Source organism: Monodon monoceros, unplaced genomic scaffold (assembly GCF_005190385.1).
Source record: "Monodon monoceros isolate NGI ecotype Baffin Bay Population unplaced genomic scaffold, NGI_Narwhal_1 Super_Scaffold_1, whole genome shotgun sequence".
In the NCBI taxonomy this organism is placed as follows: Eukaryota; Metazoa; Chordata; class Mammalia; order Artiodactyla; family Monodontidae; genus Monodon; species Monodon monoceros.
This window is the reverse complement of record NW_021703765.1, coordinates 51,937,499-51,960,343: the sequence shown is the minus strand read 5'-3', so window position 1 is coordinate 51,960,343 and position 22,845 is coordinate 51,937,499. Positions and strand designations below refer to the sequence as shown.

At 39.3% G+C, this 22,845-nt stretch overlaps 1 protein-coding gene across 7 annotated transcripts in view; it reads left to right on the top strand.

The window, feature by feature from the left end:
- METTL4 (methyltransferase like 4) overlaps positions 1–22,845 on the top strand; it is a 526,668-nt gene that overhangs the window by 332,843 nt on the left and 170,980 nt on the right. For all 7 annotated transcript variants that reach the window (XR_003793143.1, XR_003793141.1, XR_003793139.1 and 4 more), the window contains exon 11: positions 21,989–22,038. The gene's annotated coding sequence lies outside the window, so the exon portion shown is untranslated. The remainder of the gene's footprint in view (positions 1–21,988; positions 22,039–22,845) is intronic.

Below are 22,845 nucleotides of genomic sequence, written 5' to 3'. Positions count from 1 at the left end.
TGGCTAAAACTTCCCAAACTATGTTGAGTAATAGTGGTGAGAGTGGGCAACCTTGTCTTGTTCCTGATTTAATGGAAATGCTTTCAGTTTTTCACCATTGAGGATGATGTTGGCTGTGGGTTTGTCATATATGGCCTTTATTATGTTGAGTTAAGTTCCCTCTATGCCTACTTTCTGAAGGGTTTTTATCATAAATTGGTGTTGAATTTTGTCCAAAGCCTTTTCTGCATCTATTGAGATGATCATATGGTTTTTATCCTTCAAATTGTTAATATTCTGTATCACATTGATTGATTTACATATATTGAAGAATCCTTACATTCCTGGGATAAACCCCACTTGATCATGGTGTATGATACTTTTAATGTGCTGTTGGATTCTGTTTGCTAGTATTTTGTTGAGGATTTTTGCATCTGTGTTCATTAGTGATATTGGCCTGTAGCTTTCTTTTTTTGCGACATCTTTGTCTGGTTTTGGTATCAGGGTGATGATGGTCTCATAGAATGAGTTTGGGAGTGTTCCTCCCTCTGCTATATTTTGGAAGAGTTTGAGAAGGATAGGTGTTAGATCTTCTCTAAATGATTGTAAGAATTCACCTGTGAAGCCATCTGGTCCTGGGCTTTTGTTTGTTGGAAGATTTTTAATCACAGTCTTAATTTCAGTGCTTGTGAATCATCTGTTTATATTTTCTGTTTCTTCCTGGTTCAGTCTGGGGAGGTTGTGCTGTTCTAAGAATTTGTCCATTTCTTCCAGGTTGTCCATTTTCTTGGCATATAGTTGCTGGTCGTAATCTCTCATGATCCTTTGTATTTCTGTAGTGTTAGGTGTTACTCCTCCTTTTCCATTTCTAATTCTGTTGATTTGAGTCTTCTCCGTTTTTTTCTTGATGAGTCTGGCTAATGGTTTATCAATTTTGTTTATTTTCTCAAAGAACCAGCTTTTAGTTGTATTGATCTTTGCTGTTGTTTTTTCATTTCTTTTTCAGTTATTTCTGATCTGATCTTGATGATTTCTTTCCTTCTGCGAAATTTGGGTGTTTTTTTTTTTGTTCTTCTTTCTCTAATTGCTTTAGGCATAAAGTTAGGTTATTTATTTGAGGTGTTTTTTGTTTCTTCAGGTAGGATTGTATTGCTATAAACTTCACTCTTTTGCTTTTGCTGCATCCCTTAGGTTTTGGGTCATCGTGTTTTCATTGTCATTTGTTTCTAGGTATTTTTTGATTTCCTATTTGATTTCTTCAGTGATCTCTTGGTTATTAGGTAGTGTATTGTTTAACCTCCATGTGCTTGTATTTTTACATTTTTTTTCCTGTAATTGATATCTAGTCTCATAGCGTTGTGGTCGGAAAAGATACTTGATACAATTTCAGTTTTCTTAAATTTACCAAGATTTGATTTGTGACCCAAGATATGATCTATCCTGGAGAATGTTCCATGAGCACTTGAGAAGTAGGTGTATTTTGTTGTTTTTGGATGGAATGTTGTATAAATATCAATTAAGTCCATCTTGATATATCATTTAAAGCTTGTGTTTCCTTATTTATTTTCACTTTGGTTGATCCTTCCATTGGTGAAAGTGGGGTATTAAAGTCCCCTAGTATGATTGTGTTACTGTCGATTTCCCCTTTTATGGCTGTCAGCATTTGCCTTATGTATTGAGGTGCTCCTATGTTGGGTGCATAAATATTTACAATTGTTATATCTTCTTCGTGGATTGATCCCTTGATGATTATGTAGTGTCCTTCCGTGTCTCTTGTAATAGTCTTTATTTTAAAGTCCAGTTTGTCTGATATGAGAATTGCTACTCCAGCTTCCTTTTGATTTCCATTTGCACGGAATATCTTTTTCCATCCCCTCACTTTCAGTCTGTATGTATTCCTAGGTCTGAAGTGGGTCTCTTGTAAACCGCATATATATGGGTCTTGTGTTTTATATCCATTCAGCAGTCTTTGTCTTTTGGTTGGAGCATTTAATCCATTTACATTTAGGGTAATTATTGATATGTATGGTCCTATTACCATTTTCTTAATTGTTTTGGGGTTGTTTTTGTAGGTTTTTTTCCTCCTCTTGTGTTTCCTGCCTAGAGAAGTCCCTTTAGCATTTGTTGTAAAGCAGGTTTGGTGGTGTTGAATTCTGTTAGCTTTTGCTTGTCTGTAAAGTATTAATTTCTCTGTCAAATCTGAATGAGATCCTTGCTGGGTTGAATAATATTGGTTCTAGGTTTTTCCTTTTCATCACTTTAAATATGTCCTGCCACTCCATTCTGGTTTGTGGAGTTACTGCTGAAAGATCAGCTGTTAACCTTATGGGGATTCCCTTGTATGTTATTTGTTGTTTTCCCTTTCTGCTTTTAATATTTTTTCTTTGTGTTTAATTCTTAATAGTTTTATTAATATGTGTCTTGGCGTGTTTCTCCTTGGATTTATCCTGTATGGGACTCTTTGTGCTTCCTGGACTTGATTAACTATTTCCTTTCCCATATTAGGGAAGTTTTCCAGTATAATCTCTTCAAATATTTTCTCAGTCCATTTCTTTTTCTCTTCCTCTTCTGGGACCCCTATAATTCTAATGTTGGTGCATTTAATGTTGTCCCAGAGGTTTCTTAGACTTTTTTCAATTCTTTTCATTCTTTTTTCTTTATTCTGCTCTGCAGTAGTTATTTCCACTATTTTATCTTCCAGGTCACTTATCTATTTTTCTGCCTCAGTTATTCTGCTTTGATCCCTTCTAGAGAATTTAAAATTTCATTTATTGTGTTGTTCATCATTGTTTGTTTGCTCTTTAGTTCTACTAGGTCCTTGTTAAATGTTTCTTGTATTTTCTCCATTCTATTTTAAAGATTTTGGATCATCTTTACTATCATTACTCTGAATTCTTTTTCAGGCAGACTGCCTATTTCCTCTTCATTTGTTTGGTCTGGTGGGTTTCTACCTTGCTCCTTCATCTGCTGTGTGTTTCTCTGTCTTCTCAATTTGCTTAACTTACTGTGTTTGTGGTATCCTTTTTGCAGGCTGAATGCTTGTAGTTTCCGTTTTTTTTTTTTTTTGGTGCCTGCCCCCAGTGGCTAGGGTTGGTTCAGTGGGTTGTGTAAGCTTCCTGGTAGTGCCTGTGTTCTGGTGGATGAGGCTGATTTTTGTCTTTCTGGTGGGCAGGACTGCATCTGGTGGTGTGCTCTGAGGTGTCTGTGACCTTATTATGATTTTGGGCAGCCTCTCTGCTAGTGGGTGGTGCTGTGTTCCTGTGTTGCTAGTTGTTTGGCATAGGGTGTCCAGCACTGTACCTTGCTCCTTCTTGTGTGAAGCTGATGTTAGCACTGAGACGCAGATTTCTGGGAGAGCTCTCTCCGTTTGATATTACATGGAGCCGGGAGGTCTCTGGTGGACCAATGTCGTGAACTCAGCTCTCCCATCTCCGAGGCACAGTTCTGACGCCCGGCTGGAGCACCAAGACACTGTCGGCCACACGGCTCAGAGGAAAAGGGAGAAAAAATGAATGAAGGAAAGAAAAAGTAAAGTAAAATAAAATAAAGTTATTAAAATAAAAAATAATTATTAAAAATAAATTAAAAAGTAACAAAAAAAAGAAAGGGAAGAAAGAAGAGAGCCACCATACCAAAAAACAAATCCACCAATGATAACAAGCACTAAAAGCTATACTAAAAAAACAAACAAAAAAATGGACAGACAGAATGCTAGGACAATGGTAAAAGCAAGGCTATTCAGACAAAATTACACAAAGAAGTATACACACACACACTCACAGAAAAGAGAAAAAGGAAAAAATATATATATATCGTTGCTCCCAAAGTCCACCATGTCAATTTTGGGAGGATTTATTGTCTATTCAGGCATTCCACAGATGCAGGGTACATCAAGTTGATTGTGGAGATTTAATCCTCTGCTTCTGAGGCTGCTGGGAGGGATTTCCCTTTCTCTTCTTAGTTCACACAGCTCCTGGGGTTCAGCTTTGGATTTGGCCCCGCCTCTGCCTGTAGGTCACCCTCTGGCGCCTGTTCCCTGCCCAGACAGGATGGGGTTAAAGTAGCAGCTGATTCAGGGGCTCTGGCTCACTCAGGCCGGGGCGGGGGCGGGGGGGGGCAGGCAGGGGTATGGAATGCAGGGCTAGCCTGCAGCGGCAGAGGCAAGTGTGATGTTGCACCAGCCTGAGGTGCACCATGCGTTCTCCCGGGGAAGTTGTCCCTGGATCACAGGACCCTGGAAATGGTGGGCTGCACAGGCTCCTGGGAGGGGAGGTGTGGATAGTGACCTGTGTTTGCTCACAGGCTTCTTGGTGGCTGCAGCAGCAGCCTGAGGGTCCCATGCCCGTCTCTGGGGTCCGCACTGATAGCCACGGCTCGCGCCCGTCTCTGGAGCTTGTTTAGGCGGTGCTGTGAATCCCCTTTCCTCGTGCACACTGAAACAATGGTCTCTTGCCTCTTAGGCAGGTCTGGACTCCCTCCTGGCTAGCTGTGGCACACTAGCCCCCTTCAGACTGTGTTCACGCAGCCAACCCCAGTCCTCTCCCTGGGATCCGACCAAAGCCCGAGCCTCAGCTCCCATCCCCTGCCCGCCCTGGTGGGTGAGCAGACAAGCCTCTCGGGCTGGTGAGTGCTGGTCAGCACTGGTCCTCTGTGCGGGAATCTCTCCGCTTTGCCCTCTGCAGCCCCGTTGCTGCACTCTCCTCCATGGCCCCGAAGCTCCCCACCTCCGCCACCCGCAGTCTCTGCCCGCGAAGGGGCTTCTAGTGTGTGGAAACCTTTCCTCCTTCACAGCTCCCTCCCACTGGTGCAGGTCCCATCCATATTCTTTTGTCTCTGTTTTTTCTTTTTTCTTTTGCCCTACCCAAGTACATGGGGGGTTTCTTGCCTTTTGGGAGGTCTGAGGTCTCCTGCCAGCATTCAGTAGGTGTTCTGTAGGAGTTGTTCCACATGTAGATGTATTTTTGATGTGTTTGTGGGGAGAAAGGTGATCTTCACGTCTTACTATTCCTCCATCTTGAAGGTCTCTCTGATTTGCCATTTAGGTGCATGTTTTTATTTTAACCCCTGGCACCATCCTAGGTGCTTTGTCTTATTCACTTTGGTTGTTTGAAATGACTCCTAATTCATTGGTACAATAGAACCTGAGCATTTTCAATATGCTGGACGTATATCTAGGTACTGGTGATATGGTGGGGACATAGCAGTGAACCAAACAGACAATAGTCCACATACTCACAAAACTTATACTAATTAAAGATCGTTCTTAACAACTTGTGGTCACTGACCTTCAAGTACGCTTCTGGATCTCGCCATTAGTTTAAATTCTCAGTCTGGTCCAGCATCTCTTGTCTTGGTTGTGCATTGCATATGTATGATCTTCTGCTATCTGTGTTCTTAATGAGAAAATCTTCCATGTATTCTAAGTCAGCATGGAGGTAACATCCAGAGCCCTCACAGGGTCAACAAACTACAGCCTAAGTAGCCACTTGTTTTCACAAATAAAGTTTGTAGGCCCATGGCCATGCCCATTTGTTTAGATCTTACCTGTGATTGCTTTCAGGCTATACCAGCAGAGTTGAGTAGTTGCAACAGAGACCATAAGACCCACAAGCCTAAAATATTTACTATCTGTCCCTTTAAGAGAGTTTGTCAATCGCAATCTATTCTAGATCATTGACTGCAGGCTTTGAGTTCTGAGTTCTCACTCTGAGCCTGTATCTCCCTATTGGTTGTTCTACTGTTAGAAGAGAACACTGTTCACCCCTCCTGATGTTTCATGAGCATGGAAAAACACCTAGATTTAATACCCCTGATTTCCCTATCTCCTCTCCGCTCCTTCCCAGGGACAGTGAATGACCTCCCTGACTGGCAGGTTGTGGAGGAAGCACCTGGACATGAGTGGCTTAGCCCCTTCTCTTTGCTTGTTTCGGATCTGCCTGCCTGTGGAGAGGTCATTCTTGACTGGCTGTTCACCCTGTAGCAAGCTTAGTGGAGAAGAGTGGAGTTTAGTAAACTCTTGTTACAGGGCCCCTAACAAATGCTGTCAGTCGGACATTTTGGTAAGCGTGCAAACCTGAGGTAACGTTTCAAGTAAAGGGCAAAAAGAATCTTTTTGTAAAAGGCTTGTTGAGTATTAGGATACAGAGCAAATTTTACTGCTTTTACTCAGTTTTTCGGCCAGATTTACAGGCCAGGATATTAAACTGAAAAGCATACTTTGCAGGTTGTGCTCAATCAGCTTCCAGGCTTGCAGTTGCCACCTTCCTTGGAGGACTGCCCTGGGGCTGCTTGGGCTGCCTTACCTGGAGGGGGAACTGGCAATGCCTGTGAGTTACAGAAGTCCACTGCCCAGTCCTCTTTTGCCAGACACCAAGGTGCAATTTATATTTGCAAACTGTCTGAGGGTTCAGGCTGAGGCTGGAACTCTATCTGAAACTTTATGATATCTTTTCTTGGCCTTTTCCCCCTTCTCTGTCCTACTTTCCTTAACCTTTCTGTCCTGGGAGCACTTGATTCATAAATCACTTGTGTTCAAACTCTTGACTCAGGATTTTTCTGGGATAACCTAACCTAAGACAATATTAAAAAAAAAAAACGAGAACGAAAACACATACACAAAAGACCAAATGCCTGGACATGAAAGAAAAGGGAAGGTAAGAGAAAGGAGGCTCTTGGATCCAGAGAACAGTACTAGCCCCACATGTAGTAGAGACAGAAAGGGATTATCTGAGCAGGAGGTGAAACTAAATCTACCTAAAAGAAGTTGCTGAATGAAGAAGACAAAACACTGGAGATATATGCCACTACTGTGGAAAATATATAGTAAAAAAGAAACGCTATGCACAACTCAGAACATTCAGTCCTGAGGGAGGGTGTTGTCTTGATCACATTGCAGAACTGTGGATCCTCACAAGGCCCCTAGAAGCACTAGATTCAGAAACATCAATAGAGGTTTTGGTTCAGGAGTCTTCTAAGGGTGATTTTCCGTTTGAAGTAAATGTGGGAATGAAAGTGAAACCTGCCCTAGGAGGTGTGTTTTGTAGGCCTGAGCATCTCCATCATAAGAAGCCATGGAAGCAGCCTGAGTGGTGCAAAACTGAAAATACCTTTTCAAAAGACATGGTGAAGTCCATCGTAAATACAGTGCTCAGGTGCCAGGAACACCAGACTCAAAGGGGAACTGTGTTTTAAGAGGTTTTAAAAATGGCAGATGGAAAGGTGATCACAAATATGCCTGGGAGAGTGGTGCTGCTAATATTGTAAATTTGCATAGTTTGCAAAAAAAAAAGCAGCGATGTCTTAATGAAGTGATCTGACAGAGGAGATTGCAGGCATAGGTGCATGTTCCTCCCAAATAAAGAAATCGTGGCATCATCATAACCTCCTGCTGGCACTTGCTTCTAAGTGAGTTTGCCCTCTGCTTGTGGATTCTAGAAAAGTCTGGCATCCTGGTGAGACTGAAAGGAGAAATGTTCTTCATTTACCTTCCTGCCCTCAGGTCCAATGAGTGTCAGCAGTGGGTTTTGAAACATCAAAGGCCGGGTTCTGGGAACATAACGCTGCCTGGGTTAACTACTCTCAGAGGGTAGAGATTGCTGTCTTTTCTAAATTCAGTGGGTATTGTGTGTGGAGCATATAATCTTCTATGTCTATCAACTTTTTGGATATTTTTAAAAGTGGGACACACAGGAAACTGATTTTAATTCTGAGGTCCTCAGGAACTACACACATTCTCAAGGAAGATAATAACCCAGGCAGTAGCTGCTGAAGAAACCCAAATATTCTCAGGCTCAGAATAAGACATCTCTATCTGCGACTGAGAAGGAGAAAAGCTTTTGAAATAATGATAATAATGATTACAGGGCTTTAACTTTAGAATTTTGGATTTTAGTTTCTTTGAACTTTTACTAGCAAGGACAAGAAAATTTTATTTTGTACTGTAATGACTTTGGACATTAAACTCACAGACGTAAGACAATTTGATTTTGGATTGAATTACTTTAGACTTTAAATCCTGTGGACTCGTAAGGGAATTTAATTTGGGGACATTAATGTCTCTTTAGGAAATTACAATGGAAGGTAATTTGTATTCAAATTTATGGCTCCTATATGTGTTGGCATTTTTTAAAATGGCATATCTTGATGTTGTTATTCAATTTCTTTGCAAAACCTTTAATGACCTATGTTGGATGTGGCCAGACATAACTCCGAATAAGAAATTTAGACATGGCCTTAGCATTAATTTAATTGGTGACTATTTTCAGAACCTTTCAGGGACAAATTCAGTGCTATTTGCCAGCATTATCTGGAGAATCCACAAGACAACCATAGCTTGTATTAGGGGAGAGGGCTCATGAAGGTGGACCAGAACTGCCAAGACAGATTTCTGCTCTCCTGTCAGAAAGGAATAATACTCTCCTGGTTGACCATAAGCTTGATAGTTAAACCAGTGGGTTAATAGAACAAACAGCTGTGGATTATTAAGGGGGAAAAACTGTTCAACTTCATAGGTCTCATGTGGAGGGACTTCTCTAGGGTAACTCTCCTGACATTTTGCCCAATGGAACAGGAGGGAGGTTCCTGATAAGTGACTGACAATCATGGGTGTAACATTCTTGATTGGACATAGCTGATCTGTTACTGTGGATCCTGTTTTTTCTTCTGTTTCTTCCCCAGTCTAGGCCTTTGTGGTCTGTGCACCTAAACTTTCCACTCTAGTGGCTTTCTCAAGTTTTAGACTTGCAGAGAGTGTTGGCGAGGCATTTTTGATCTCAGCCCTAAACCACATTCTGTCTGTGATAAAAGTGATATTTTGATTTGTATTTGTTTTCCTCTTAATGGGTTTAGAACTTGTGCAAGAAAGAGAGAGGTGTTATATATTGGACGCATTGAGATGCCAACTTTAAACTTTGACTTTACTGAGCCCTGGTTTTCTGGCTTGATTTTCTAACTTGATCTACTGCCTGCAACTTGATCATTTTTTTCTACAGTATATCATCTGCCAATTGTCCTTATAACCATCCTAGTATCAATAATGTAGACATGGCTGTACTCTTTTTATCTGAAATGCAATTTAGCAAAAATTACTTAGGAAATATTAACAGTAAGGTGGAACAACGTATTTAGCTCATGTAAATGGATGAAACAAATTTTGATAGGATGGATTTGCAACCATTCAGGTATTAGACATTGTGTAGATAAAACATTTACCTGTTTGTTTCACTTTTTATCCAAAAGTTTTGTGTCATATAGATGGAGTAAAATAACATTGGATTAAATTCCAGCAACCGTGTGGTTGTAAATTCTCGTATCTCTAATCTAAACCCATCCTAGGAATCTGCCCACATGCTGAGGTTATTGCTTTTTAGTTTGTTTTTGATCAACTTTTCTTACTTTAAAGGATGTCTGCATCCAAACTTTATAGATAACAAATTCCACATAAAATATATATGACTATAGTTCTTAATGCTCTTTTGTAGTTTCTTGTTTCCTTTCAACAAGGAAACAAGAAAGCAGGTCATTTTTTTTCACATTGAAGAAAAATCACACCATTAGATTTTCACGTTCAAGAGAATTTAAAAAGTTGCTAAAAGGCACTTCTAATTCTCTCTCATTCACTACTCTTTGGGGGATACTGCAGTCTAAGATTGTATCTTCCCTCGAGCATATTTTTTAGGTATGACGTTTCAATATAATTACCTGTTTCCATGGCCCCTAATTTATAATTTATTGCCTTTAAATGAAAGTGTAGGAATAGTCTTATATTAATAAATAAATAAAAACTCATGAATTTATTTGATCCGGGTGAAAATAATGAAAAATAAATTTAAATAAAATCTAGTGACCAAATATAAGTGGATATATTTTGTCTTTTTTTCTGTTGAAATTATGGACACCAGGTACCCAATTGCAGAAATATTTAATTTCTGAATTTTCTCCTTCAAATTTTTAAAAGTGTTTCTTTACATAGGGTGCAAGTAGTTTGTATTTTTTTTGCGGTACGCGGGCCTCTCACTGTTGTGGCCTCTCCCGTTGCGGAGCACAGGCTCCGGATGCACAGGTTCAGTGGCCATGGCTCACGGGCCTAGCCGCTCCACGACATGTGGGATCTTCCCAGAGCGGGGCACGAACCTGTGTCCCCTGCATTGGCAGGCGGACTCTGAACCACTGCAATGCCAGGGAAGCCCCTGCAAGTAGTTTTTAAAAGAATGTGTTTCATTACTCAGTTAACCACAGGCCTTTATCATTCTTGAAAGGGTGGCAAATAGACTTTACATCTTTTGAGATTATCTGTGCAGGATTTACTTTTAAAGATGGAAAAAATATTTCAAAGGCAAATATAATGCAAGAATTGATCAATCTAGTTCTCTACCCAAGGGAAACTAAAGCTTGACAAATCCTTTGTTAGCTAGTTACATTTTCAACTAAAAATAAGAAAATACAGATGAAAGAACTACGATTTCATGCAAGTCATGAACAAAGTTACCATTTATTTGGGAAACATACTGTCTTGTTCATGGCATGAATCTTATTACTGTACATTTGTCTTTGTAAACATAGTGTCAGTATATCTAAGAGCAAGAAATGATTTTGTGTCCACAGTCTCAGATGAACATCACCTTCTTGATTTTCTTCATTTTAATGGATTTTGAAATAATCAGTGGAAAGTGGATCACAGCTGTAACTGCTAAGATGCAATTTGGTCAAAGGGGCTGTTCAGCTTTCATCCTGTAATCAGAGCTGACAATCTAAGAAACATAAAGATCTCGTGTTTGCTGGATGGGTACTAATAAAAACCACCAACAGAGTTCAAACATCCATTTAATGCACGGGCCAATCTGGAGAACTATTCAAGACCAGTTTATCAAGTGATAGGTTAATAGTGAACATGATTACACACCCACACCCGTACACTAAGCGTCTGTACTTTTTCTCCTTGAAACAGTGACAATATTGCATCACTCTTTTACATTATTTTTGGAAATATTTGAAAACTGAAACACATTGGAGTGGCTTACTGACCTCCCAATGTGAACAAATCAGTACGTGCATGCCCTCTGAGCTCTGCGTCAGTATGCAGAGAGATGAGGACTTTTGTTTTTAATCTACATGTTCATTTAAATATAACATAGTAACAAAGAAGAATATAAATAGTAGATAACATTTAGAGGGCTGTTGAGACTAGAGTGATCAACTTCTGAAAACAAGCAATACTTTTAAATATAAATTAAAAAAATAAATGCTTTAAGAAATTTAATTCAGTGTTGGGGTAATGATGGCAATTATAACAGAAGTGACTAGTTGATACTTTTGGGTCAAACAAATCTGAGTTCATATCTAGGCTTATCTGACTACTAGCTGTGTGATACTTGAGTAAGCTGCTTAACTTTCTTCATCTATAAAATAAAAATAGATTAAGTTTTTTTTTTTTTCCATCATGGGTCAAGAACTAAGACAATGCACGTAAACTTTTTAGCACTGTGCTTGGCACACAGCAAGAATTCAATATTAGCTAAAATGATATGAACAACAGTAATAAAAATATTAGTAATCATAAGGAACATAAAAGGGTTGGGAGGAGTGCTTTGTTTTACGGTGCAGCAAGATTTATAGGGGTACCAAGATACCAAGGTAAGATGGCTATTAGTGGTTCAGGGAATTGAAATCTGGTGGGGAATTTGGGGTTGGGTATCTTAGAACCTGGAATTTCCCCCTTCATCACCATCCTGGGGCTAGTGCATTTTGAGACAGAGAACAAGGTGGCTTGCTTCTGACAAATGGTGAAAGTGGCAAGGATGGGACATGTGGAAGAATTACAAGGACTTAAGTTGTTAACTGACAAGGGGAGAGTGTAGTTTTATTTTTGTTATTATCATTTGTTTTTTAGCTCTAAACTTCTCAGAGTGATTATTCAAAGAAAAATTGATAAAATTGGAAATAAGTTTCAGGCTAAAAAAAGGAATAAGGATAGATTTTATTTATTTATAAAAAATAAATAGGTTATGTGTTGGGGGTGCTTTTAATGTAATACATGATATTTTAAGAGAATTTGGAATATAGCCGTTAATTGCTTCAGCATTTCTACAGGCTTGTGGTGGAGCTCAGGAATATAGAATTTTACAAGCGCCGCCGCAATAATTGTAACTCATATGTCCTTGGACCCCACTCTGAGAAACACTGTCCTAGACTTTGCTACTTAAACTGTGGTCCTTGGACCAGCAGCCTCAGCCTCCCATGGCAGCTTGTTAGAAATGCAGAATCTCAGGCTCCATCTTAGACCTACTGAGCCAGAACCTGCGTTTTAAAAATATCTCTAGTGGTTTGTACACACAGTAAAGGTTGGGAAGCTCTGCTCCAGATACTTCTCCACTCCTCAGGGACATTCTCCTGACATAGGGGCTACGACCCCCGAGCTGCAGAGCATCTGATGGCACCTGTGCAGGGAGAGCAGGCAGTTCATTTCCTTTCCTAGACATGAAAGGTTTGAACAATGTTCCGAGCCCTTCCAGCTCTGGAATTCTTAGATTTTAAAAGTTGTTCTAATATCAATTTCACCTAATATTGGTTCCTTTATCTTTCTTCAACTTACTTATTTTCCCAAGCACTTTTCATTGCTCTAGTGTCCTTCAGCTTATACCTACCTTCTTTTCAGAATAAAGCCTTAACTGCTGATTTGATACCTTTCTTTGCACACTGTGAGGACTAATTCCTTCATATTAACGCCATCCCTCTTGCAGTTCAGAGCTCATTTCTCCTTTTCTTTTCAAATGTTCTTTCTTCAAATGTCCTCTGCCTATTTTACTATTTTATTCCTGTTTTCAAAAACAAAAATGTTCATGAATATTTGAAAAACACTAAACAAATAAACCCCGATAATGACTAAACAAAAACATTTAACAAGTTTGTTTTCATAAATAAGATAAAAGAAGAAGCCTAACAGAAATTGTATGCACTTACCAATGAATCATCACTAATGAGTCCAAATGTCCCCTTGTGCACAATGCCAAGGCTGGGCAAACACAGATAAGAAGACAGCCTCTGCCGGCAATCCAGTGGGGATTTCAGATGTATAAACTGTAAAATTCTTTTATTATATACAAGTAGAAATGCAAACCCTGAAAAATTAAAGTTCCAGGAAAATCTATCAAGCTATTTCACCAAAACAGTCTCTTCTGTTCTCTCTCTCTCTTTTCTTTCTTTTTTTGGTTTTATTTCCTCTCCTTTCCTCTTCTCTCTTTTTCTTTCTTTCCTTTCCTTTTCTCCTTTCCACTTCCTTTCTCTCTCTGCCTCTCTTTCCTTCTTTGTTTTTCATTTTTATCATACTCAGTTTTTCCTTTCTAAGTAAAAGCTGCAGAAGGCATAGCATAGGTACAACATAAAGCAACTAATGAATACTTCATCTTGGTTTTTAGGCGACTAATAATGATACTTTTTTTTTTTTAATTTTATTTATTTATTTATTTATGGCTGTGTATGGCTCTTCGTTTCTGTGTGAGGGCTTTCTCTAGTTGCAGCAAGTGGGGGCCTCTCTTCATCGCGGTGCGCAGGTCTCTCACTATCGCGGCCTCTCTTGTTGTGGAGCACAGGCTCCAGACGCGCAGGCTCAGTAATTGTGGCTTACGGGGCTAGCCGCTCCGCGGCACGCGGGATCCTCCCAGACCAGGGCTTGAACCCGTGTCCCCTGCATTGGCAGGCAGACTCTCAACCACTGCGCCACCAGGGAAGCCCTAATAATGATACTTTTATCATTCAGCATACATAAAATCTGAATTGGGTGAAATCAATCCTGAGGACATTCCCAAAGAATGAATTTTGTGTTTTGCATTTTTAAGTTCTGTGTATGATATTTCTGAGGATTAAGAGAAAGCTCTAAGGAGCAACCCACATTTCTGAATTGTAGCTGGTTTATCACACTCAAGGTTAATATTGTCTCTGTACTCTTACTATTTTGGCAGCCATTTAAAAAACTTTTCTCAAAAGTATTTAAATCAGTTAAAATATTTAACTTAACGTGACACACATGTTATTTACCTTGTTGTTTTTACATAATCTCTTTGTTCAAAGAACACAATGTGATACCTGTAAGGGAATTTAGAATAATTGGGAACATGGGGAACAACAACAAAGAAAGGAGAGAATAAGTTTCTTCAGGGAAAAGCAATACAGAAAATTAACAATAGTGGTTTCATAGAAACAGATGTAGCTAAATCCTTGTTTTATGCAGACACTGGAAAGGCAAATAGAATTCCCAGCTCTTAGGAGGTGAGGTAGGGGACATGCTGGAACCTGGTAAACTGGGAAACTTACCATGTTTCATGATTCTAAAACACATTTCCCCTCCACATTTTATCATCTCTAAATTGGAATAGGTCTGACAACAGATGGTCTATTATTGTTTAACTGGCAATATTTTCCCCTCTTTTCTAGCAGGACATAAAATAATGGTGTGGTTTACAGACAATGGTCACTGAGATTCAGCGAAGTACAGGTGTCGTGGTGATTTCAGCGGTACCTAGATGTATTCTAGCCGCCGTCCAAAGTATTTGAGGGTTGCAGCTGCTTAGGTTACTGATGCCTAAAATTTCATTAATAGAACTTATTTACTGTGTAGGCTTTAACCAGGGATGAGCACGCACCAGGTTGTACCACTCACCTACGTCTTTCTTTGAACAGGTTTAGCAGAATTTCCGACTGCGGTGTTCTTTGCAGTTAGACTTGCTAGTAGCAGTCATTGATATGTGCTAGTGCAGGCTAGTCAGTGGCTTGTGTCCTCCACTGTTTCTGATCATTGACCCTCATCTTTTGGGAACAGAACTGTGTTTAACTGCAAGACTCCTCTTAGTTAACAACAAAGTCATCTGAAGAATAAAAAATGCCCCAACCAACAAATCTTTGCACTTATCAGAATCAAAGGATTCCACACCTGCTTCTTGACCACGGATTTAGTTTGTTCTCATCGTAAGACTCTTGAGGAGTCCTCATCTCAGGTCAAGCCTGTACCTAAGTCACTCTCACCACATCTGAAACAGTAGAGACTGCTTGTCTCTTTAAGAGTGATGTTGAATATTGGCAAACCAAGTTGTTGCTTTAGAAGGTCCTCAACTTCAGTGCCCCTACCCTGGAAATTTTTATGTTAGAAGAACTCACTTTTATATCTTTGCAAGCAACCAGGAATATTGATGTAGTTTAAACTGGAATGCAGAAGATATATATATATATACCTAGGAGAGAAATTGCTGCATCTGGGTTATATGTACCTTCCATCTTAGTAGATATTGTCAGGTTGTTTTCCATCCTGGTTTACCAGCAGTACATGCGAAATTCATCTGCTCCACATCCCCTCAGTTTTTGGAATTGCCTATCATTTTCTTTTTAGCCATTCTTTCAGGTTGTGGTAGTATCTCTTTGTGGTTTTAATTTGAATTTGGTTGATGACTAATGTACCTGTTTATATGCTTATTGGTCATTTGGATCTATATATCTATCTATCGTTAATCTCCCATTCAAGTCTTTTGCTCATTTTTCTGCTTGGCTGCTTGTTTTTTTTTATTGACTTATGGAAACTATTTATAGAATTATTTTTATATTATATATGTTGCAAATACTTTCCCCCACCCTGTGGCTTGCCCTTTTACTCTCTTAGTGGCGCTTTTGATGTAGTCTAATTTGTCAGTTTTCCCCTTTATGTTTAGTGATTTTTTTGGCGTTTGGTTTAATAGAGGCCCTGGGAAATTACCTTTATTGCAGGGATTTATTTTGATGGTGCCTCTGAATCATCATTGTCTGTGCTAGCTCTATCCAGGCACTTAGTGCCACATGGATAGAGGGTGATAGAATTGAATTTATGGGAATTACTCTATACAGATGACCTCATAAGAAATTGCCTCTAATTAGTCACTTGAAGTCAATAACACAGAGACATTTTGTAGCACTCAGCCATTCTTGGGAATAAATTATAGGTGTCTGAAAAGGAATCTTGGCCCCTTTCATGGTGCTACCCATTCCATGAACTCTGTAGACTCAACTTGTGATTTCATTTGATAGTGTGAGAAGAAAATCAAAGATCTATTGATGTTTTCAACAGACTTTGCTATGTGAGAGCCATTTTTAAAGTTTAGCAAATGTTAATTACCATATATTATGTGCCAGGAGCATTATTTAGCCTTGGGGAGAGAGAGATGTCTAAGACACATTCTCTTCACTCAAGAAGTTCATAGTGTAGTTTTACCCTTAGACAACTATAATAAGAGACAGGAGATCAAAAGCATACAAGGAGCACTTTGTGACATGGGGGTATACTGACAGGCAAAGGTATATTAAGAAAAACTTTGGTAAGATGTGCATCATTTGAAGGGACCCTAGAAAGGGTCTCTTGCTCACGACTGAATCTTTAATGGACGCTGTCTTCTTATAACGTTAAAAATGATTTCATATGATATTGCATATTTCCTTAAGAGTATATATTCCTGTATACCCAGACCATTTTATGGAACTTTATAAATCTCTGTCAAATCATGGGCTAAAGTCCCTTCAGCTTTCTGTATTCTGAGCTACCAATTTCTGCTTTAGAAGCTGTAAATTCTTTTGATTCTTTTTCTGAGCTGTTTTAAGACCAGTGAATAACTTCCTTCAAGCAACAGGTAGCTCTTTCTAAATATCCACAGTTACAATATTGATATGTCTCTACCATTGCTCAGAGGGATGGTTGGAGCTATTGATGTATATGTCAGGGCCTGTAGTCTGTCAGTTGACTGTGCTTTCGTTTTTCTTTTACATACTTACTTCTGGGTACAGTTCTCTCAGAGGTACTTTTGTGGCGGCAATCTCAGCCATGGTACTACTGGCACAGGCTTATGTCTTTGAATTTCAGACATCTGACAGCAAGAAAGTTCTTGTCAGGGGTTCTCTTCTGTATTTGTCCAAAAATTTTTAAACTTTTTTTTTTGATAGCCTCTTTAAATGTCAGGGAACATCACTGCTTTTCTTGATGCTTTGCACTTTACAATGTATTTTTAAAAATAGCTTAAGATATGAGTTCTTAGATACTTGATGTATTATTCAGAACAAATTCATTTGAAGGTGCATCAAGCCTTTACTATTAGAACCACTTTTTCATGTTGCCTTTGTTTCAGTTCGCTCAATATCTGGGTTTTAGTCTAGAATTTATGGTATGTGCTCATCCTGTTGGGGAAAAATGTCTTTTGAAACATCATGCAAAAAAGCTGAAAGCTTGCTCTCCCTTTTTGGGCCTTCATATAAAGAACCTAGTTGATAGAGGCCCAGGAGCTCATCCTCCTGACTTCCAAGCAGGAGTTTATAAAAACTGTGCTAACTGCCTGAAATTTCGTCACAGTCCACTGAATAAGTAAATGCAGTTTCTCAAAAAATAGTCATCTCAGTACCATATGAGAAATTTTATAGCCAATTTTTGACTTTATTCACAAGGTTTCAGTGGCGTAACCTGGCAGTAGCAGAGTTCAGTTCTCCCCACATTGTGTGTGTGTGTGTGTGTGTGTGTGTGTGTGTGTGTGCGCGCACGTGCACGTGCAACAGAAAGAAAGGAAGAGAGGGAGAGAGAGAGGCAGACCTGAAGCCTGGGAGTCATGGAAACATAGCATAGCTTGGCTTGTGAATGTGTGCCTTTATAGTAGAATTTTACTGAAGGAGGCAGAAGGATAATGTGGAAAGAATTCTAACCTTGGTTTTGTCCCTTCCTATTTTGTGAACTTGGATAAGTCACTTGGGTGTTCTGATCTGGAATTTAGATCTATAAAAAGCAGCTTGGATCAGATGAGGTCTCAGCTTCCTTCCAGCCCCAGACTGTAGCATACTGTGACTGTACCATTAATGTCACAGACTTTAGAACAAACATGAATTGGGGAGTCAGATTAACTTGGGTTTTAATCCCTGCTCTGTTCTTTATTTTCTGTGTAACACTGGGGAACCTTTACCTTTCTGATGGCCTATTTCTTCCTCTTTAAAATTGGAATTCTAGCTTCAGCTTGGTTGAGAGATCTAAAAATATGTGAGGTAGGTAGCATGGTACCCGGCACAGAGTAGGTGTTCAATGTTGAAGGTTACGATTATTAATGTTATGAGAAAGATGACTGTTCTTTCAGTTTGGCGATGAGAATTAGGTGGAGCTGGGCTTGGAGCATGTGGTTGAATAAGGAGGCGATTGTTGAACAGGTCAGACGATCCTGATAACTTTGGTTTGTGATGACACCAGTGCTTGTAATGCATTTGGAATTGGAGACCCTGTGTGTTTTATTTTGTTCTTCTTGATTCCTTAAGAAGGTGTTTCAAACAGGGTCCTTCTGTCTATCTGCTCTCCTGTTCCCCAGCTGTAACAAAGATAAACTCAATAATTATATGAGAGCAATCAATCCCAGAAGCCACATAAATCTTACTTATTTACCTCGTTAAGTAGCTCCATTTCTCACAACACATAAGCTTCAAATTTTGTATACCTTATTGTTGTTTTGTGATTTTGCTCCACTATTAATAAATACTAGTTTTCATTTGTTGGGCTGTAGCTGTGCCAGAAACTGGTGCTTTGATACAATGTTCATGTGTGTCTCCTGCTTCCATCTTCACAAAGTCCTCAGGTACTTTTGTTATTATGTTTCCCAGATGAAGAAACCAAGGCTTGAAAATGTTGAGCAGCTTTCCAAATGTTATTCAGCTTTGAAGTAAGAGGAAATTCATGACTGTTTCTAAAATTTGGGTTGTTCCTACTAAGATTTACTGTATCACATACAATCAACCTTTCAAAAATTATTATATTTTTTTTAAAAAAAATTTATTTATTTGGTTGCACTGGGTGTTAGTTGTGGCAGGCGGGCTCCTTAGTTGTGGCATGTGAACTTTTAGCTGTGGCATGCAAACTCTTAGTTGCGGCATGCATGTGGGATCTAGTTCCCTGACAGGGGATTGAACCTGGGCCCTCTGCATTGGGAGTGTGGAGTCTTATGTACTGTGCCACCAGGGAAGTCCCTAAAATTTTTATATGTTTTAATGCTTAAATCATAAGTTAAATTGAACTAAAGATAGCTTTTTATTCAATATTTTGAGAGTTTTTCAACTACCTCTGAGATATCTAAAAGCTGGCTCTAAAATAGCTTAAACATTGCTGACTGGCATGTTTTGCCAACTCAACTCATTGTAGAGATGAAAGAGCAAAATTTTAAGTATGATACAGTAGCAGAAGCTGAATAAAGATTCCAATTTTGGACTCTGAGTTTCCCATCTGTTTATTAATTCCCAGGCTACCTGAGTCCTAATTTTATGTGGAATGTGAACCTATATTTGGAATAAAAATAAGAAAGAAAAAAACAGCTTTAATGATGTCAGGGATTAGGACCTTAAGCTTTTTCTTTAACCTCAAAATGTTTTTAGTCAATTTTATACCTTCTTTGCCTAAAAATGTGGGTATTTTTCCATATTCAATTCATCACTATATATCATGTATATGCCAATCATATTCTTTATGGCTCTTCACAAATCTTAAAAAGCTTTACTTCAACAGTGAAGATATAATGCAGCTGAAGTTTATGGGTACCATTTGAGCTGAGCATCCACATAAAGAAGGCTCTAATCATGACTATGACTAAATGCATTCAGGAAGAGAAAGATGGCCGATAGGACCTTAGCCATATCAATTAATAGAAGAGAATGATCGGTACCAACCCTGGTAAGCAGCAGGAACAATAACCAATCCAAAGCATCATAAAACTCTAGTGAGTTGTAAAATATGGACCTCTCCTTTTTTGAGATATTTCTAATATCTTTATTAGATTGAACATCTGTTTTAAAAACAGGATTCTGCTCTTATACGGTAGTTCACTGGCTAAAGCCCAGTGGTTTATAAATCAGAACATACCTCAAGCAAGGTGTATCAGTCTGGTTTAGCAGTAATGCAGCCTAGCAACCAAACCCTAAATCTCATTGGTTTAAAATAACAGTGATTTATTTCTGGGTCATTGTTCTGCTGGTTAGCTAATGGGGTTCTGTCTCAGGCTGTGTGTTGAGCTCAGGTCGGCTGCAAAGGTCTTTTGTTTTGAGGTCAGTGGCTATCTGAAGCTTGTTCTTCTTGTGGAGGATGCCATAAATTCACAGGGAAAAACAGAAACACGTGATGCTTGTAGCTGAGAATTGACATAGTTTTGCTTCCACTCACATTCTCTCAGTGAAAGCAAGTCACATGGCCAAGCCCACCTGCACTGGGGCATTGTAGCGTTTGCTGTGGTTTACCCAACGGTGAACCATGATAAGGATATGGAGGGGTGAAAACTTGAGCAAATAATGCCACCCAGTACATGTAGTGACTGAGTGTTAAGCTTTCTGAAGACACAAAGAAAGTGAAGCCACAAAGTTTATAACTGTGCATCAGTGCTGTTTCTAGTGATACTGGGATTTGGCTGTTGTTTGCTTAGTTCCCTGGAAATCCCAAGGAAAAAGGGTATAAGAAGGGAGAAGAAAGAATGGATATTCAATGAGAGAGTTCTAACTGGTGAAGAGACTTGCATTCATGGCAGCGGAGATGACTTACTGAGGTGTGATGCACAACCAGGTCAGCCCCAGACCTCTGGAGACTGTCCGTTACCTCTGGAGCCTGATGCTATTCTGCTCATTAGCATATGTACTTCCCAAGCGCCTCTTAAGTTCACGACACTGGGCCAGGTGCTTTGGAGAAGAAGGGATGTAGTGGAGAAAATTAAGAGAGGTTTAAATAAATCCAAGTGAGAAAAGGTGGTGTTTTGTAAAGGCAAAGTGATGAGGAAATGAGTGGAGTAAAGAGCATTGATACTCAGGTGCTCAAGTTCCTGAGGAAAGAGGGAAGTTGGAGAATGCCTGTGTGTATGTGTGGAAATATCTTTCCTTTACCCTTCTGAATTCTCGGCTGAGGCCCCTGATTAACAAGAGGAAAGCATACACATTTATTTAATATAAGTTTTATGTGACCTGGGAGCCTTCATAAGGAAATGAGGAACCAAATAAGTCGTTAAATCTGAGTGTTTTTGTGTGAGGTTTGATGAAGAGCTGTGGAAAAATGTGATGGGCTGAAAAAGGGTACGAGCTAAAGGCAGTGAACAGGGGGAACAGCAAGGCCTGTTTGTTCCGATTGCTCTTGGTGTCCCTCTGTCTCCAGAGATAAGGACTCTCCTTTCCTCTGGGTGTAGGGAGGGCACTTCAGACTTGAGGGTCTTATAACCTGCCTCAGGAGAAGGTCAGAGAATCCTTCCTGCACTGGTTGTTTCTCAAATTCTTTCAGCTTGAAATGTTCAATATGCCAAGGTGCCGTATTTTGGAGCAGCTTGTCCTGAACCCTATCACCTGTGATGAGAATAGGAAGACAGTGGTACAGGATTCAGTGACTCATTCATTTAGCAAATATTTATGAGTACCTTCAATGTCCTAAGTCAGGAAATATATTATGTGTCAAGAATACAGAGGACAAGAAGACACAGTCCTTACCTTCAGGTCATTGAGAGACTGAAGGAGGAGTCACACAGGTGAATAGACGATGATTAAGAGGTCTTTTAAGTGCAAAATAATGGTAAACATGAAGTCCTTCAAGAATCCAGTAAAGGTATCTAATTCAGGATGCGAGGAAAGATTTCTAGGGTCCACTGATTAAGCCAGGGTACAGAAGGACTTAAGATGACAATATAGGCTTCAAAACAAGAAAAATAACAGTGATAGCAGAGGAACAGAGACTAGAAGTAGTGACAGTGAACAAGGAGGCTACAGTGTCCTGAATCTAAATTGGTGATCGTGGAAGCAGGGAGAACGGGACGTAAAAGTTGGGGTACCAGGTGTGGGGCCCAAACCCTCCGCTCCTCAGGGGGCAGCTGGGAGTGGGGAGTTCCCTCCCTGTTGTGTGTCGCTGTGCTGGGGTGAGGTTTGTGGCAAGATTGTGTTTCAGCCCCTCCTACGTGTTTCAATGTGCGTCGTTTTCTCATTTGCCCCATGTGTAGATGACAGTAGGTTTTTCGATTTCTTTCAGAGGGAATTGTTCCATGTGCAGCTGAAGATTCGGTGGGTCCATGGGAGGAGGTAAGTTCACAAGTCTCCTATTTCAGTATCTGAAACCAGAACTCCTGTCACATTCCTTTTAAAGGTTTTCATTTGCTACTTTTTAATGCAGTAACTATCTCATTAATTTATGCCCTGCCTCTTCAGGTACTTTGTATATTCTTGAAGGACAGTGAGCTTGTAGTGCATTGCTTTTACTATTTTTTTTTTAAACATAATATATAGTGAAGTGGTATTGAAATATATTGGAAATAAATGTAAGTGAATGTAAATAGTGAAATGGGTGAAAAATGTGTAGGTTCTATTTGGTAAAATGTGGAATAGTGGGATGAGCAGAGATTTCTAAAGCAGAAAGAATTAAAAGGGAAGTTGAAACAGACATTTTTATGTTGATGGATGGTGAAGATTATATAAATGGAACTAAATAAAACAAATGCAGTCGATACATAATATTGTAATACTAGCTCTAATGAATAAGCTTCTTACAGTAGTGATTCAGTATATGGAAATCTCTTTACTATTAAGGTTTTCAGGGATTGGTTTTACACCCACATTAAACCTTCCATAGACTTGAATGTAATTGTTTTCAGGGATAACATGAACGTAAAATAAATAAATTTATAGAATAATTTCATTACAGTATTGATTTTTGTGGGACACAATCTCAAAGATATTCCAAGGAAAATAAGGTCTTATAAAGTAGGTGAAACAAATACAGAAAAGTTTAGTACTTTAAGTCAATATCAATCACTATATTGAAAACTGAATTGACTGAGAACACATTAAACATATTAAAGAACTGGGCATTAATTTAATGCTGGCATACCA